This window comes from Myiozetetes cayanensis, unplaced genomic scaffold, assembly GCF_022539395.1.
Source record: "Myiozetetes cayanensis isolate MyiCay16 unplaced genomic scaffold, myiCay2020 scf1, whole genome shotgun sequence".
Classification (NCBI taxonomy): domain Eukaryota; kingdom Metazoa; phylum Chordata; class Aves; order Passeriformes; family Tyrannidae; genus Myiozetetes; species Myiozetetes cayanensis.
Genome location: NW_026086604.1, coordinates 26879091 through 26894977, shown reverse-complemented (window position 1 = coordinate 26894977; position 15887 = coordinate 26879091).

Sequence of the window (15887 nt, the reverse complement as noted above, 5' to 3'; positions counted from 1 at the left end):
CCAGGGTAACTATCATGAGGTTCACTTTTTTTCCTGTTCTATAGGAGAATGGAGAAACAGTGAGTAAAATGCTAATTTCAGCCTTAAACTCATATTATTTATCAATTAAACAAATATAAACAAATAGGTTACCTTTCTTGGAATCTCATAATTTTCTAAATCAATTAGCAATCCTGGGGACTAGAAAAGTGTATGTGATATGAAACCAAGTAGATCCATTGTTTGGTACAGTTATGCCTACTGGATACACAAGCTACTGACATTCTATTTCACCGATTCTTAACTTTTTAACCAAAACTTGCAAGAAAACACTAAAAAATAAAATATTGAAATATTGAATTTTCATTTTTTCCCTTTAAATTGTATTCTATATATTCTTGAAGACCCTTAAGTACATCATGAGAATTTTCAGATCTTGAGTGCATAACATAGGTATTAATCTGTTCTGTTCAGTTTGTATTTCAATGCAATTACTCTAAACATAATTCCAGACAGTGAGTTTTTCTTGACTTTTTTTCATTTGAATGGGATTTTTTTTAGAGAAAGTGAAACAAAAAAATACAAATAAAAATATTGCCATATGGAGCAAGGAAAAGATAACATTTAAACATGCAAGTTACTAGAAACCTTGATTGCTGAGCTGGAATTTAAAAAATAATGTTGTTTGTCTAAAATATGACATCAATATAGTGTTAAGCAATGAAAAAGGAAACACGATACCTAAACATATCAGAACCTTTCAGATGTATGTAATGAAAAAATCTTTAGACATCTCTGAAGCTTACTGTTGGTTTAGTTTTGTATCTGTGAAAGTATTCTGTATTGTTTAAGATAGCATAAGAGATTTTGTGCAGATAAACATCAAGCTGAGGAAAATATATTGTTCCTAGTTTTGTCTAGCCTTACATTTCCTGGGCTGAGAACTGAAGCAGAAAAATCTGTAAAACTCATCCCTGATAAAACTATTTGTTGTGTTTGTCTTGTGTGGTCTTTAGTGCATCTGGAAATGTGGCAACTGTCCTGTTCTATCTTGACTTGACTCCACAAGGGGAGAATGAAATAATTTTCTCTCCTGTTCATATTAGCACACCTTGTCTTTATTTTCTGTCTTGGATAGTTTAGTGTGCATAGACATTATGATATTATCTGTGCTGTCAAGTCATCTCGGAGCTCATATTCAGCATTTAAGCTCAAACTTCCCGACTTTCCATGTTGCCTACTTGATACCTCAAGTTCTGTCTCCCACAAGGGGCAATCTGAGATTCACTGATCTGCAGCAGTGTCTGAGACTTCACAGGAGACAGACAGAGTATGTACGAGGACAACAGGGGCTGTGGAGGTCTCTCCGGAACAGACAGAGAAGCAGAACACAGTGGAGACAGGTGACACTGGGACTTGGAGCTTGGAGTGGGAATCACACACAAAAATGACAAGAGGTACTTCTCTTTCATAGTTGCGGAAGATCAAGGGATCTGATAGATCCCAAAGAGAAAGATTTTGGAAACAGTTTTGACTAATTAGCAACAATGTCTTTTTCCAGGATTTGTGTATCTTGTATCCTCACACTGTTCCCCAGTTAGAACCAGGACAGTAAATTTCACATCAGATATAATGTTTACCTTGTAAACAAGTACAGTAAAACAATTTTTATGTAAAGAGGAAAATTCAGACAGGAAGCTTTTTATTTGTCTGTCGGAGAAAAGTTCCCAGACATGGAAACCATATTGAACCATCCATAATTAAAAATAATTTAGTTCTCCTACTTTTGCTTTTGTGATTTCAAGTGGGGTACTTTTTCTTCAATAATTCATTTTTTTAAATTCCCATAGCATATTTATCCAATGTCAAAGTATTTACCTAATGTAATACAGCAAGTGCTGTATGATAGAAAAGCGAAAGAATTAAGTTGGGATTTCAGCTTTTGAACAGCTCTAAATATAGTTTCTAATACATTTCTTATATTTTTACATAGATTTTATAGAGTAATTGAATTATCTGTGAACATCCTTTGTTAAACCATGAAGTATTTGCATAAATATTTGCTTTGAAGACTCAATAAGAAAGAAATATAGGGGCTACCAGTGTGTGATAACATGACCATTTCAGGATCCTCACAGCAACGACACTTTTTCTTGGGAACTTTTTCATCATAGCATTACAGAATCATTTAGGTTGAAAAAGACCTCTAACACCATCGAGTTCAAGCATTAACCCAGCACTACCAAGTCCACCACTAAAACTAACTGTCATATCTACATGTCTTTGAAATATTTCCAGGGATGGTGACTCCAATATTTTAGAAATATCTTGACTGATATCCACAGGTTGCTTCATTATTTTATTAACCTCTAGATGACAATACACGTTACTCATGTATTTCAGAATTTGTTGAATTGAGGCCATGAAAATAAGAGTACTGGAATCTAGATCTTTGTCAAATTGCCATATTTAAAATAGGAGCAAATATAAGGTAGCACAACAATTTTGTTTGTTCAAATCACTACTGTCTGTTCAACTTATTAGGAATGAACCAGTGAGTTTATTGTCTGTTTAGAATACTTTTATGTATCTAAATGCCTCACTTATGTTCTCAAATCCTTGTTTGCTTTCCTTGAGAGTCTTTTCTTGCATGGGAGAAGTATACTAAAATTAAACAAATATATGGCCTTATAGTGACTCAAAAAAAGCAATTTTTCTTCATTTCAGTACTAGTTTTTTATGAAATATGCATGAGGCACAAAATTGGCATCTGCAGATGTACACACATTTCTGATCCTACATCTGTTGGTTAAAATCAAAACAAAACAACCCTAACAAGAATTATTAAAAACAACAAATGGAAAACTTTCCTTTCAGAAACTCTTCAGTGAAATCTTGGGGGACTATTCAAAGCAATATGTTCTTTAAGTTTTGGTTGTTTTGTTTGGTTTTATTTTCTTTTCCAAGTTTTTCTGGACCAGACACTGGAAAGGAAGATTTAGTTGCATCCTGTGACAAACAGTTGTGTTCAATGTTTGTTGAAACATTACCTAATTGTCTCATCACCATGACTTCAACTGCTTCAGTGGCTTTGTGACTTCCGTGGCTTTGGTTGTTGACACAAGCAGAGTTGCTCAATCTCTGATATAAGTTGTGATGATTTGCTTCTTAATTTGATGAAGTTTGTAGAAAAAAAACAAACAAGGATATTTATAATCAAAGCATGCAGAGGTATCCCTCCACATTTGCCACAACTTATGGCATTCTTTTTTTGCTAGTATGATTTCATGATTAACCTGGTGCTGAATATCAAGTTAAAAAAGAAGGATATTTCTCACTGCAACATCTGGACTACTCTACATTAGGAGGCTGTCAGGCAAGAAGAAATGAAGGGGCTGATGCTGCATAAACATCCAGGACATGCTGCACTGTAAAATTGTATTGATAATTAAAGTAGTAATAGAGCTTAATGAGACAGTATAAAAATTGTGTAGCTATTTTTCAGAGTTGAGTTTTTAAACCTATTCTAGCAATTTGAGATTGAAAATGTATTTTGCACATTTAATTACATAATTTGTTTAAACAATTTAAAGGGTGCCTAGAGGTTTTCATGAGGATGTTTTCTACTTCTGTACAAATTCAATTTCCTTTCTGTTATTCAAGAAATTCTAATAAGATTAAGTTGAGGTTAACCAGAACCTGAACATTTCAGATCTTATTTCTCTGTCAAGATGAAAGAGAAAGGGATCTTTTTACAAAAGGAATCAGCAAACAGAAGGCAACTGCTCTTATCAATTTTTGCTGTATCCTACAACTTTTCCTTTGACTCCTCTTGTCCATTGCAGTTCATTTTTCACTGATTCTGAACATATTCAAATAGATGCCACTAGAGAGACAGACAACAATGACTGCAGCTTTGGTATGATGGTACGGATCTAAGAGGATATTAGTGTTTCTAAAAAAAAGCAGAAGCAAATTGTTTCTATATTTAATTATTTCAATGTCAGTACTCATGCCTTTGTCTTTTTTCACTTTGTAAACTTCGGGTAACGTAAGCTGACTATGGTGACATCTTGGAGTATGCACGCAGGCCTCTGTATTTTGGTAAAGTTTATGAAATGGTTAAAAGAATCTAATGCTACTGTGGAAATCTAAGTGTGAAGTAGCTTGCTCTTTTTGCACTGTGATTAAAAATCCCAAGAAAACATTGTGACTTGTTGCATTTAATTTTATATGTGAAAGGATATCAGAAGTTAGACAATCCAATTGTAACCACTGCTTTTTCTCTTCTAAAACCTCAGGTTGACATATGGGTTAAGAATTGCAGTAGCCTGAGTTTTCAAAAAAAGCCTATAGGAAACATAAACTCACTACCCGCTGAAGCATGAGAACACCTAGCAGCAGCTAAAGCCTCCATGGAGGACTGGGAAGGCCCAAAGGCATTTTATTTCTCTGTTGCTATATAAGAATTCTAATTTTACATTAGAATTAAAAGGTCAAAGAGTTTCTGTGTTTATTTAGTTTTAATATAATAGAAGCAAGTTGACAAGGTCTAGGAGCTCTACTATTAAGTTGAGCAAGTTTAGGATGGAACTTGGTTCTGTCCAAACTCGTCATCACATCTTAAATAAACAAAATCATAAATCCTGACAAAGTTATAGTGCATCAGATTTTCTTCACAATTTGCCAAGTCTTTGGTATCTTCAACTGGCTGAAATAGTTTCACAGAACCATAAGGATCTATTTAAACAAGTAAGTACTGTAGAAGCCCAAAAGATAAGGGGCTAATGTGTATGTCTTAAATACCGATAGGCAGATGGTCATGGAACCAGCTGAGGTCTATTGGTAAGTTATCATCATCATCATGGCTGGGCTTTGCAAATGAAGATTTGAGAAGGGCTCTACCCACGCTTGCTACAAGCGCGCTGATGGCTGAAAAGGCCAATGCGAGATAGACAAGTCCGGTTGCAGAAGGCACAGCAGAAAGACTCCCCAGGTGATATCGACAAGACGTGATTCTTTCTGCGTTGTCTTTTCTCCTCGAGAGTGATCCTGCGTGTGTTCTCAAAAGCAGCAGCAGCGTTATAGATGGTGTGTCTCCAGGTCTCCCGATTGGAGGCCAGGGCAGACCAATGGTGATGATCAATATGGCTCAAGACTGAGGGATTGTTTCAGGCAGTCCTTGTATCTCCTCTTCGGGGCTCCTCTCTTGTGGTAGCCAGTGGCAAGTTCCCCATAGAGCCCAATCTTAGGGAGGCGGTAGTCCTGCATCCTGGAGACGTGCCCTGCCCAGCGCAGCTGTGTTCTCAGCAGCATGGCCTCAATGCTCGTGACTGCTGCCTGTTCAAGGACAGACGTGTTGGTCACATAATCCAACCAGTGGATGTTTAGGATTGTATGGAGGCAGCGCTGATGGAAGCATTCTAAGAGACCCAAGTGGTGGCGGTAAATGCTGTGCAAACAGGCAAGAATATGATCGGAGATGGAGGATGTATGGAGGTAGGGCAGCACTTTTCTGGGCAAACAATTGGGCACCTGGAGTTAAGCACAACATGGTCAGTGCAATTGCAGGAATGAGGTAAAGAAGCAGTCATGGAGTGATGTCGAAAGGTAGGTCCAGTAGAGAGGGGTCAAGACAAACAAAGACCACTGAAGCCCTTCAACTGATTTCCAGAAAGGTCTAGAAAAACGAACTGCACATGACAAGTAATTAGCATAGAAAATACGAAACTTAGCCCAGGGTGTGGAAAACCTATTTATGAAAAGGTACACCCACAAAGCACAGGTGATGTTAGGACTGATGATCTTCCTTTCTTCCTTTCTTCTTTCCTTTCTTTCTCTCTTCCTTTCTTCCTCTCTTTAATCTCTGTGTTTTTATAAAGGACTAACCTATACCAATTTCCACATAACAAAACTTCATAAATTTTTGTGGACCTTCTAACTTTTGTTTCTTTTTGACTATGGGCATCTGTGATTCAATGTTGCTAAATTATAAATTGTATCTATCAAATATGTATGCAAATGTCTGTGTATATGAAATAAAAATATTTATTAAAACTGAGGAAAGAAAAAGGAATTAGAAGTACCATAAATTTTACAATCCTGTAAACGACTAATAATGGACCCATTTCCAATTGTAAAGAATCATACTTAGCTTACTGATGCAATTTGTTCTGTTGAAGTTAAGAAAACAATCCTTACATTTTAGCAATAACATTTGTTGGAAGCTTGTCTTTCTCTAATCATCTTTCTTCTGTTGTTTAAGATCCCAGACATCTGGACTCACCTGTTGTCACTCCTTTGGCTATAGATGCCAATAGTTTCTAATCCTTCACTTCTAATAAATTTATCTCAAGCATGTTAATATTTCTCAGTGATAACTTGACTAAGTTGTTTAGTAGGTCTCCTGTTACATTTTTTTAACTTAACGCAAAAGCCTATGACTTAAATGAATTAATTTCCTGGCCAAATCCTTATCTTAAATTATTTATTTAAAAATAGAAATGTGGTTCTATAAACTATTCTAGAAAGAACAAAGCATACTTTTAGCTCTGGTAGTATGTTGGAGTCTTCAAATATTAGTAAATATGGGCTTTTATATTTATTTCTATGTTGGCTTAAATTAAAATTCTACAAAAAAACCCTTATATGGTTTTTTTTAAATGAAAATATACTGAAGGAAATGTTGGCATGAGATATCTTAAAGAAATTTGAATTTGTGGTATTTTTATTTAGTGGTATATTTTACTCAATTTTCTTTTCAATATTAGTGTATTTCAAACGGTAGCAACCTGTCATATTAAATTCTGTTGCAATTGTGTATTTTATCACCACACTGAAACAGCAGACTTTCTTCTCTCAGAACTGGAAGGATTCCCTGGACAATCAATGCAAATGCCTTATCACTTACTTATAGAGCTCCATTTATAAACATATCAAGTACATCTTTCCAGAACAAATCATACACTGCTTGCTTTGCAATGAGGCAGTTGGAAGCCTGGTGTCTTGAACATGAGAATGAGTATTATTTTGAAGAGCCATTGTTTTCAGAATTCTAATTTTAGCATAGATTTCTTTTACTAAAGTATAATAATGTATTGCTCGTGCTGTATTTTTTTTCCTCATGACTTGGTTTTGTAAGTAATAAAAGGCTTAAAGTAGAAATCTCCTTGCAAGATACTCTGAAGAAAGATGTAGCAAAAATATCAAAGGTCAGAAAGAAATTAAAAGGACTCAATATTTATCATTTAATTCAGGAATAGTAAAATTAAGGAAAATAAAATTTTGTAGCTTCTTGTTCTTGTGCATGATCTTTGACACTAAATTTGGCAGCTATGCATAAACAACCAGAACACAAGATCAGAACAAGGCCTTGAGGAGAGAAAATAAAATTCTCCTCAATGTCTTACCTAAACTAAGTTCTCTGATCCGATCCATCAGTTCAGGGAAGATGCAATCTCTACTTACTTGCTAAATTTTCAGAAATCATTGCAGTCCTTCGAAAATTAGCATATAGGCCAGACATATAGATTCTTCCTATGGAGTTTTAGTCAACCTCCTATGGCATGTTGTTTCTTATCCATCTCATGTATGCTTTTTGAAAAAGAACCAAGATAAATCAGTATTTTCAGAAAAAGCTAAATTTAAAAGTTATCAGCTGTTACCATCTATTACATTTTTCTAATTTCATTTAATAGCATACACTTAGTTGTCACAAGGACAGGCCATAGATAATAGGTACAAAGAAACGAGGGTTTTTAGTGTTGAATGACATGCAGAAAAAAGGATTTAGCAAAGATTCTGTAAGCGAAGATCTTCCCCCTAATGTGAACTCAATCTCTTTACAAATCAACTTCAAAATATTTGTTCAACCAAGAAAAGGAGGATTGACAGATCACTTCAGCACTGTTTTTGTGACAGTTTAAAGCCTTTTAAAGGACTTTCCTTCTGCATGAAGGGCAATACCCAGTCCAACCCACCCCTACATTAGTGCAATGGTAAGGCTGTAAAGCAAATAGGGATAAAAGGTGAAATGTGAAAACAGGGTTTGCAGTAGGATTTTGAAGAGCATCCTGTGATAACTTAATGATACAGAAGACTTGTACATATGGGTATTTTTCATATGGTAGATAATGTTGCTAGAGTTGCAGGGAGACATTTTTAGCTCTCTGAGGCATTTTTAACTCTCCTCTTTACTTCAGGCACCTCCTAACTCCTGCCTTCTAACTTTCTGCCTCATACTTGCCAGACCTGTGCAACTGTTCTCCCTGGACTGCAACAGCAACTATCAACTTGAATTAGGCAATGCTGCAATTTGATGCCACTTCCTTACTCTGAGTTTGCTACAGGTCACAGAAGATAAGATGGACTCACAACAGAACACAAACTCTGCTTGCCCTAAGCTAGTGCAATCCCCTGGGCATCAAACATTTTGAATCTGATATAGGCTCTGTTAAGCATCTATTGACGTTTGCGTAATTCTGCAGTTCAAGAATCTGACCATTTACAGCCTTTATCAATTAACATGAACTAAAATTTCAGCAGGAAGAAACTATCTAAATTCCAGAGAATGAATGTACTATCCATGGAATTAACAGGAAAAGGTTTATGGATAAAAATAGCATATTTCATTTAATTTTATTAAAGGTTACTCTTTCTGCTTACATTTTTTTGCCCTATTTTTACGCCCAGACCATATAGAATTCAGGATCTATTTTTCAAGACAGATAGGAATCACAGGATCCAATCAGGTCCTTGGTATTTATTTAGGAAATTATTGTCTTTATAACAGGGACCAAATTGTTTTCCTTTCTTGCTGGCACATGAATTTCACTTAAATAGGGAAGAGTATTACTCAAATTTGTCCTGTCTTTGTTCAACCTACAACCTATTCTTCAAGCCTTTGTCATTTGATTAGCTTGATTGAGGTGATTAAGGGCTTTATGTTTTGCCTGTCCAGTTTTACTGTCCTTGTGAACTTGAAAGTGATTCGCACAACCCAAATTCAAACTTCTACCAACACCACAGGGCAGAAAAAGCAAGACAGTGAGACTGAGTATTTCTGAGTCTTTTCAGGCTTTCTTTCAATGCTCCCCAGAAACTTGGGTATTTTCACAGGACAAATGGAGGAAGCTAGATTTCTCTGGCTTTGCTCATTCAATATCCAGTTCTTTATGAAGAAAGAGATTATTGAAGAAAGTTGTGATATGTCAATGCAGAACAAAATTGCACTGAACTCAAGGATGAATGTACACAAACCATGCACCTCTTTTTTCCATTGTAGCATTTATATATTTATGAGAAAATGAGAAAGATATTCATACAGTCTCTTTTAATGTCACTTAGCAGTATTTCAGCATTTACTTTCCTGCTGCAGGCCACTGACAGCCACTTTTTATATATTCTCTTTCAGAAGAATACAATACTAGATGACCTTCTGATCTTATCATAATATATTGTTATTATGCTGTCTTGTGATCAAATATAAAAATTTAAATGTGAAGCAGCCTTAGACTTTCCTAGGGAGAAATAACAACAGAAACCATATTTAGGTGTCTGTCCTCACATTTTTGTCTTTTGGGCAGAGCAAGAATATAAGAGAGAAAACACATCTCCCTTTTAATTTATTTCAGTTTAAAAATCACTTTCCATGTTGTAGTCTTCTATAAGCAAAATCAAAACATTTTTCTTAGGAAACAATAGTGTGCTAGGCTAAATATGATGCTATGCTGAAATATTTTTTTTTCTAGATATGATTATGATCAAGCTACAAGGTTTTTCAAGCTGCTATACTAAAATGGCCAACAACATGCAAGATTGTGAATTTAAGCTCTGCACAAAGCACAAAATTTTCATCTTTGGTGAGGAAAACTAGAATTGAGTAGTTTGGATCGGCTGTAATGGTTGTGCTCCCTCACAGCCTTTTGTGCATCTCCTTACTTGCAGATCATGAAACACTGAAAAGTCCTTGACTTAGGGTAAGCACTATTTTGTGACAAATGGAACATCAATGTGTTATCAACATTATTCTTATACTAAATCCAAAACACAGCACTGTGACAGTTTTTAAGAAGAAAATGAATGCTATCTCATCTGAAACCAGGACAATCAGATGTTTTAGACTAAAAAAATGAAATATCTTGACTTTCAAAGCAACTTTTTTAAACTGTTTAAATTACACTAATTTCAGCATGCTTTTAGACATGCATTCAAATCAGCTTGAAAGGAAAATTTTCAAATCCTGAATTTACTTTTTTACTAACTATTGTTCATAATCTTTTATGCAACACTCTGAGGACTGTAAGGCTTGTGATAGATATGTTTAGGTGTGAATCACCTAACTACAGGATGGAGTATTAGCTGACCAGAACTGATATATAGAGCACAGTGCATGAAAATCTCAAATGAGCATTTTAGACTGAGAAAAAGGCAGCACTGAAGGGTTCCTCATCAAGCAATACTTCCTTCAGTTGAAGAAAGCAAGATGAAGTCAAGCAAGGCATTTTACCACATAATTAGAGTTCAAAATTAAAGTTTCTCTAAATTATTTAGGTTTGATTTTAATTTTAGTTATTTCTCTGAAAGCCTTCCTTGCAAATGTTGTCCAGTAATCACACTGATATCTCTCATGGAAACCTTTCCATTGATCAGTCATTTCTTTACATGCTCTCTAGACTCTTTTCAGTAGAACAGCCAACAAGTGAATTTTACCAGTAACTCTTTTGTCTCTCCTACTACTTTATTAAGCAAATTTGTCACTGTCCCAGTCTATACTAGCCTTCTAACTTAGACTGTCATAGTATTGACCCAACTCCCTAATGCATTTCTTAACAGACCTACTTCCCTTAGAGAACTCCTGCACACATTGAAACTTTACATCTGATGTCACTGTCCATTTGTCAGGCTAATATATAGACAATTTGGACTTGTCATATCAGAGTTTGGTCATCTTATTTTAAAAAAAAGACCCAGGTATAGGAAAATGTATAATCTCAAATAAATGCTTTAAAGAGTAGGACAAAATAGATTTAATCTAAATGTAAAGAAGGTTGGATTTAAAAAAAAGTAGGTGTTAAAGCTAACAATGTATTAAATGGGGAATACAACATTTAACTCTCTAAAAGAAGCTAGATTTAGAATGATTTGTGTTAAAGATCATCTAGTTCCAACCCCCCAGCCATATAGAACAACTATTTTTATTTTCTTTTTTAGATGTTTCAACTGTAGTGTTTTCTGAGTATATCAGGAGACATAACTGTGCAGGTCAGCTGTTTGTGACCAGCTCTCCTTCTTTTCTCTTTCCATATGAATTGCTAGATCATTTCTTTTGTGCTATTTTTAACGTCTTTGTAATTTTTTTGTTATTGTTACTGAAAATATAAGTGCATTCAACACCTCTGAGAATTTCTTCCTGGTAGGCATTGTCACATATGACATAGTGTTACACTTCATAAAGCTGACATAAAACTCCCTAGAGTCTGTTTAGATGATGTAATTGAATTAATCACTTATAGCAAGCTGCCCATGAGAGGGGTATAAAGGAACAAATGTCAAACATTTGCCAGGACAGAACAAGATATTATTGGTAAAGAGAGGATTTGTATTATATAGAGTGACAACTTTTGGAACAATCTTCATATTTCACATCAAATTTTTCTTTTGGTCTCCTGAAGTTGCATATATGTTGTGGGGCTGAAATTAAATAAATTTCAAAGGTTATTAATGATAATACCAACTGTAAAAACATAGGATTTAACAGTTAATTTCCAAAGATTCATATGTGTTTCTCTTTTGCTTGATTATCCTCTTTTCCCCCTCAGTTCTTGTAATCCACAAGGTGGATAGGAATTGAAAAATTCACCAGGATAATTCCGTCAAATGTCTTATGACACTGCATATCCAAAGCTATTTTCACATAGCAAAAATGCTAAGAATCTCTCTCTCTCAAAATGGTCAAGTGTCTCAGCTGAACCCTTATCATACTAATGTAAAAATGAGGCTTACAAAGTAAGTAGAGGGAGAAAAGCTAATTTCAGTTGCCATTACAATACTGTGTTATGTAAATTGACAAAGAACTGTGTATTCAAGTAGTTGAGTTGTGTAGTCAATTACTTTCAGAGATATTTTAATTATTTTACTAAGAAAGCTTCATAGTCTTTGGCACATGTCAAAGCAATGAATTGGTTGAATCCTTTTGCTAGATGATTTGCATCAGGTCTCTGGTTTTAAACATTTTATGAATGTAGACAATTTTATGCAAGCCCCTGATGGCACTTAATTTGGCCTTCTTCGATGTCAAATATGCTATGAACAAGCCTTTTCATGGTAGAAGATGAGAAATACCCAATATGCTGTAAAATATTTGATTTATACACAGTAGCATGAATTTACTATCTTTAAGAGTTAAATTCTACTCTCAGCATTCTTTCCTCATTTTTAATTCTTCTGTAATTGTAGAAAGCATTTATGAGCAAAGACAATAGTTTTTACTTTACTGCTCAGTGCTTACTATGTAAGCACAGTAGATTAACAGATTATATAAAACATAAATACTAAAATAATTTCCTAGAAGTTGCACAATCTGGTCTTTATTTCTTGTTCTAAACTACTCTATACCATATAAAAATGTATGTGCAATAATGTTAACCCACTCCTACAAATGCTATTAAAAATATGGCAAGTTATGGAAGTTTCCTACACACTATTAAAATACTAAACCCTCAATCTATCAGACTTCCTTCTCATCAGATCCCATCCTTCCTAAATCAGCCACCACCACAATATGTGTGTCATTCTCTTTCTCCCCTACCTGCATATCTCTCACTTTTTTCCTCAATAACATAAGTTCAAGGAGAGATTTCCCCTTTATCCCTATTTTGTCTGGTATTCTACAGGTTCCTGAGATTCTGTTCTAGGTTATTTATCATAAAGGAACCTGTTTGCTTTGAGTGACTGAGCTATTAAAACCTTTCTTGCTAGTTCTGCAGACAAAACATCTTTAATTTAAAGCTATCTAAGTGCATTTGTGGCTGGTTGTGATACCATGGTATATATTTGATTTTTCACATCATAGCTTAGGTCTATGCAATGCACATGCTAGAATATATGGCTAAAAGTCCCAGGAACTGACTGCAGAGGACAAAGAGGCAAGTGAAATATCCTGCATCAATCTCCATTTCATCTCTTCTTTGGAAGTGTGATTCTTAAAGATGACTATTTTTCTCAACTTCAACTTTCTCAGGAAGCATGCATCAAACTCCTGCCCCAATATCATGTAAATTGTTTTTTGTTCTTATGCAGCTCTCCACGACAGCAGAATGCTCTTCCTGGAGCAGAATGATGGATTCTCTTCTTCTCAAGTAACATGACCAATCTTTTGACAGTCCAACACTTTGACAACTTCTATCAAAGTCATCTATTCCTATCATGAAAGTAAAATATCTTCCCTGGTAGTGGCAAGTAATGTTCCTGCATTTTCATAGGTAACCTTCGAGTACTGTGTTCCTTCATTTTTCAAATGTAGAGTTTGAGGAAACTCTAAAGGTCTGGTTTTCAGAGAGTAGACACTCAGTATTTCACTCAGTTGTTTCACTTCAAGTACCTCAAACCACCAGTCACTTTTGAAAGCGTAGACTGGAGTCTCTAGAAAATCACATTAGAAAATGCAAAGATAGCTAATTATTACCTCCCTGGAAAGAGTTCACTGCAAAGCAGATCTCTACTACTCTGTGATAATGAGCACAAAAAAACTGGAAGATCAGCTGTGACAGCCACACGCTGCTAGGAATCTTCTATCAAGATATTATGCTAGTTGAATTCTTGTATTTTTCCACATACTGTTTTAGGGACTACCTCTGTACTTTAGTTGCTGAACAGTTGTAGCTGAATCCTGAAAAGATTTTAACAATCCTGTGCAGCAGTTTTCTGCTGAGTTTAATTACACTGATTATGATCATTTTCAGGTACCAGTACTTACACGGTACAGAATGATGCACATAGAAAACAGCAGGACAATTGACAAAATAAGGTTGTTGATGACTTTGATAAGCCTAGTTGTCTCTTCTATTCTGCTTCAGTCATTAAAGGAACAAATTCCTACAGTAGTGTGATTGTTTCTGATGAGAAAGAGTTCTGCTGTCTGAAGTTCAAACCACTAGATTGATAGATTGATAAAATCACAGGATACTAAAAAATATTCCAGTCCTGGTCCTTGGAATTCCCTCTCCTCTTCAGATTAAATATGTCTTCATTAATGTTGTGGAAGATGAGCGATAATAGTCAAATGGGAATAGATACATAAGAATATATACATCTATGTTTATAGAGGCTTATAATTTCATACATCAGCCAAAGGTTTCAACAATACATGATTCTGCAAAATGACAGGAACTTTAAAATTTAAACTATAAAGAGAAATATTCCCACCTGTCTTCTGATGGACTGGAGAAGAAATACATGTTTATCAATGTTGACGGCAATTATCCAGAAAAAAAAGTTATAACCTTTATCATGTCAATCTGCTTAAACTTAAAATATACAGTTTCTGAGGCGCTGTCAAGTACAGTTAGCTAATAAGAGCTCTGCTAGAATGCAGTGACAGTGTCCTGACAAGCTCCAAGTCTGTGCAAGATCAAGGCGACTTAGAACCTTGTACCAATTATCTGTGGGATATATAACAGTCTCCTACAACTGTCATGTTTGCAGACAGAGAAGCGAGAATGAGGAGAGAAGCCTTAATGAGACATACGGTACCATGGTCTTTGGTGCTCTGAATTAGGAGTGTATCACAGATAGTGCTGAGGACAGAGAATCACTTCTACCTTCATCCTTCATGAGGTGCCGTGTATTTGATTGGCTGAATAGGTTGTCTGCAGGTGTGCTAGCTCAGACCAGTTACAGAGCTGACAGAAGACAGAGTGATGTTACTTGGTACAGAAGAATCTATCACCAAACTGAGTATGAATGCCGACTGGCATGACATGGATCATTCTTTACACAGCAAATAAATAGCAAGAGGAAAAAATGAACCCAATGTGTTGCCTCGCAGTCATCTGGCGGCATGATAGGAAACTGTTGTAAATATTTACAGTTATAGTCTTTGGCACTGAAATCACAGTACGTGCTGCTAGCAATACACAGTTTTTCAGGTCAGCCAGTTGTAGATATTAATCTGGAGATATTGACAAAAATGATAAAAGAGAAAAATGTCAGTGAAAAACTTGAAAGTTTGGTGTTATCTAATATTCCAAAGTTTTAAGTCTTGGTTTTAAAACTTTTTATTAATTTCATTTTTTACCAAAACAACTGAATTTTTTTAGCGTTGAAATATTAAACTTCTAGGTATTTCAAAGGAAATATTAAAGTTAAACAGTTATTAAAATATCAAGAAACTCTTTTGAAAATAAATAGTGTGACTAATGTTACAACTAATAATTTGTATTGCCAAAGTTCTTCTGGATTAAACACACATAAATCCTCAAAGCTATCTGTGTACAGGAATGGCTAGACTAAGCTTTTGAATAGCTCATTTAACACAATAAAATTGAAATAAAGAGAAAGAAAAAGAGTTCAGGATATTACTCCTGTCCCTCAACTCCCAAATTCAAACTAACCAGAAAATGAAATGCTTTCTAATTCCAAGTAGAAGTTCAAGGAGGCAAATGGTCTCTTTTCCTTTATCTAAGAATTAATCCCCATCCCCTTCTTCTCAGTTTCTTAATTGCAATCAACTGCTGACATTTAAAAATAGCATGAAACAATCCCAGTCCTAAAAAATAAGCTGATTAAAAATTATTGCTCAAATCAAAACACAATTCTTTAAGAAATTTACAACCTAAGAGTGTTCCTTATATTCTTTTCGCCATTGTTATTTCTCCTACCTTGTTTTCTAGTAAAGACTTGTATTTAGG